A 4,243-nucleotide genomic window follows, 5' to 3' on the forward strand; every position below is an offset into this window, starting at 1 on the left:
CGGGGTAAAGTGGTTAAAGTAGGTAAAGTGAATGATAAAGTAGAGAGTAAAGTCATAGTGTAGATCCGTAGACGGCTTATGCATGTGAGTAGGTAAAGTGTGATAGCCGAATGATGCCCCCGTTGTCTTCGGAGACTTAATGATGATCCTCTCGGTTGTCTTCGGAGACTTCGTTGATTCGGGGTAAAGTGGTTAAAGTAGGTAAAGTGAATGATAAAGTAGACTCCTGTAAAATTGGTAAAATAAATGATAAAGTAGAGAGGGGTAAGTGATAGTATAGCCGTTTGGCTGATGACGTTGACGGTATCATGATAAGCCAAACTAGCGACGCGTAATCCTGATTTAATTCATCTTCCATCCCGGTAACCTACAAAACAGGTATAATTGTTAATAAAGTCATAGAGTTATTGTAATAAAGAATGAAAGTAGAGATAAAGTTGGAAATAAAGCCGTTTGGCTTTTAAGGCGAGGCTTCTCGGCCATGATTGATGGACTTGACTGTTGATCTCGCGATTTTAGGTTCCTGCACTCAAAGAAAAATTCTTAGTTTGGGAGGGGGAAGTTGATTCGTGTTGACTCGAAGCTTGACGTTGTTGGCACTCCATTCGTCTTGTTTGTTTGGATCTTGTGATCTCCGTTCAAGCCTCGGTAGATGAACAGTAGTGAAACAATTGAAAGAAAGTATTTCATTTGAAAGGTAGGTATGTAAGTATATGTATAAGGAAATGTAACTATATGTATATAAGTTGTAAAATACATATATGCAAATGGATGTATGTAAGGAAGATATATATGTAAATATATGTATATAAGTTGTAAAATATTTACGCCAACCTCGGATCGTGACACAATTAATAAGTCATTTGTCTATAATATTTCTATCTGGTAGTCTTAGTCTTGTCGATGTCTAACTTTCGTTCTTGTCTAATCTTCCAAAATATGCCCCAGTTTGGCTCAAAAGGGTGTACCAAACTTATGTTGTGGTGTGATCGAACCTTATATAGGTTGCCTACGTATCCTGCCAAGGAATCAGGTCAGAACGTAGTTCGTAAGTTTCATAAAAAATGGTTTGAAATCTTAATAAAGGGACCGAACCCGATGTGGATTGCCTACGTATCCCACCAAGGGAATCAGGTCAGCGTAGTTTTGTTACGTAAATGGCTAAAGGTTTGTTGGATTTTATCTAAATGTGATAGTTGACTCGTCTATTGATAGTCTACGAATCCCGCCGAGGGAATCGGGCCATGTATAGTTATTCTTAGGTAATAAGGATTTTTGGATCTTTTGTTGTAATGCAACCGAACCCTATGTGGGCTGCCTACGTATCCCACCACGGGAATCAGGTCAGCGTAGTTCGTACGGTGTATTAAGGAAAGGTTGCAAACTAGGTTGTCTAACCTAATGTCGTACTTTGATTTCTTCTAGCTTTGAGGTTTGTCATCACCTATCGGCTATTTCATTTTTTTCTTTTTCAAATGGAATCTTGTCTTGTCCTCTAATTTCTTTGTTACTCTCTCGGGGTGTATGTTGTCTATTTGTTTATGTCACAATCATAGAGTTGGCAGATTTGATAAATAAAGTAGAAAATAATAATAGATGATTAAGGAAAATCGAAAAATGCATTCATAGTTTTTGCAATTTAAGCTTCCAAAAGATGAGGCAAAACAACAAAAGTTTTAGGGCACAATTTAAGCCTCAATTTTAAAATTGTGCTATCTCAAAAGTTCACTACAGTTCAATCTACCAAGACTCCCGGCGAACCAGGGACGGAGTACAAGTCCAATTCTTCAAAGTCTCTCCTGGTTCGGCACCCTGAATGGTCGGTGTCTCGGTGTTGTGAATAGTTGTGGCAGCAATCTTCACTGATGCTTGTTTTTGGATTGTTCTCGCGGGAGCGACAAAAGTTGATGGCATGATGGCTTTCACATCTCCATCTTTCTCGACAGTGATCATGTTCACGTTGGCATTTTCATGAGCAGGTAGAGGGTTGTTGTCCACATTGGGCTGAGCTCCAGTAAGTTGGATCGCTCCTTCTTTGATCAAGGCTTCAATTTTGTTTTTGAGGCCATAGCAATCCTCAGTGTCGTGTCCACGAACTCCCGGAATGATATGCACAACGTTTAGAACCATCAAACCATCTTGGAATAGGATCGGGAATTTTCCCTTCAATCGGTTGTATCACGCTGCTTTTTTCGATCTTTCGAATAATTGAGCCAAGGGTTCGGCAACCGAGTGTAATTACGGGTGTTTTTGGTGTCGGTGTTTGGACGAGTTTTGGGTGCGGTGTGTGGTCGATTTTGGTAAGTAGGAGCTTGAACGGTCGATATGGACGTGGGTTTTGATGTGGAGGTGCTCGGGGTTGGTAGTAATTTGCTTGGGTATTGTAGACGGGGGTAAGGAGATAGTGGAGTTTGGTAAGGTTCAACGTAATGGTAAGGGTAGAAAGGTGGTTGTGGATGGTTAAAGTATGTAGTGGCTTGGCTTGGCTTATGTCCTTGGACATTCATGACTGCAGCAGCGTCTTCTTTCTTCTTTTTAAGCCCACTGATAGAACCAGATTGAATGGCTTTGTTTACTGTTGCTTGCAAAAGCGGTAAGATCTGAATTTTCCCGTTTGATGCCTTCTTCCAAAGCTTCACCCATTCGGACAACTTCTGTGAACTTTTGTCCCATCATACCTATCATTTTCTCATAAAATATGCCAGCCTGGCATTCAATGAAAGTAGCAGTCATTTCTCTGTCATTCATCGGGGGTTGAACCCTGGCTGCTTCTGACCTCCAACGTAGTGCATACTCACGGAATGACTCAGTTGACTTCTTGGTTAACTTAGTCATATAGACTCTGTCTGGTGTGATGTCAGTGTTGAAACTGAATCGGTCCATAAAGTCTTGGGCCATGTCACTCCAACCACGCCATTTACGAACGTCCTGTTGTGTATACCAATTAAGGGCCTCACCAGATAAGCTCGATGAATAGCTTCATCCTTATGTTCTGATCTCTACCTACTCCCACCAATTTGTCACAATAAGCCCTTAAGTGTGTGTGAGGATCGCCGCTTCCATCGAAAGTATCAAACTTCGGCGGTTTGTAGCCCACGGGTAGGTCAACATCGAAATTTGAACACACATCCTCGTATTCTACACTCTTAGTTCCCCTAGCAACTTGGAGATTTCTCATTGCTTCTTTGAGGCTTTGTGGATCTCTTTTAGCAACATATCGTCCGCCCTTGCTTTTGCCTCTTTCTCCATTTCCTCGTATTGATCTACTTGGCCGGAACTTTGACCGTTCTTTGGTTGGTATATGCTTGTGTTTCCATTTGCATATCTGGAGGAACATAATTGTGTGTTAGGAGTGGCAAAATGTGCCCCCTGTATATCTTTGGGTTGGATAAGTTTGGACAGTGGGAGTGTTTTGGATTGGAGGTGGTGTGTTATAAATGGTGTTTGTAGGTAGTTGGTTTGGTGGGTTCAGAGGAGTAGTTGTAGGTAGTGGATTAGTGTTGGTAGGTAATGGAATATAGGGAGTGTGAACTTGCGATTGATTTGGTGGGTTGATGAGTGGTGGATTAGGAGTAGCGTAGGGATTGTAGGTAGGTGGTTGATTTTGTGGAGTAGTATAGGCGGGTGGATTTGGTGATTTGCGGGAGTGGATTGGAGGAAAGTTGTTGTTGGCGGGTGCATTATTTTGTGGAGGAAAGTGTTCGGGGGAAATATTCCGGACCGGAGATTCAAGTGATGGAAAACGGGGTGGATTTGGCGCGACAGTTCTGGGTTCAGGAGGTGGACTTGGGAGTGTGATGGATAAGTTGGTTAGGTCCCTAACCCGATTTAGTTCACTACGTAGGTCCTCAATTTCTTGAGTCAGGCGGGCGATGTGTTCGTCATGTTGAATAGTAGTTCTGTTTTCAGAAGTCTTAGGAGAATCGCTAGAGATCACGATGTTTTCCAAGCCCGTTGAAACGAATGTGGCTGGATCAGTCATGATGATTTCCTTTCCTTGCACAACCCAAGTACGTCGAGGTAATGTTGACGTCATTGACCTTGTGAAGTAAGGATGGTCGGCCAGTTCGAATGTCAACACGAATCAACTCTTTTTGGGAATAATAAAAATAAAAGAAACACAATAGTGCAAATGATGTCAGTCTAGGTAAAGTCATTATCACGTAAAGTCAAGTAGCTCATGTAGCGAATAATTCATCAAATAAAATTCAAACAAGTTGTCAAACAAATGTACATGGGTATA

Source organism: Lycium ferocissimum, chromosome 7 (assembly GCF_029784015.1).
Source record: "Lycium ferocissimum isolate CSIRO_LF1 chromosome 7, AGI_CSIRO_Lferr_CH_V1, whole genome shotgun sequence".
Lineage (NCBI taxonomy): Eukaryota > Viridiplantae > Streptophyta > Magnoliopsida > Solanales > Solanaceae > Lycium > Lycium ferocissimum.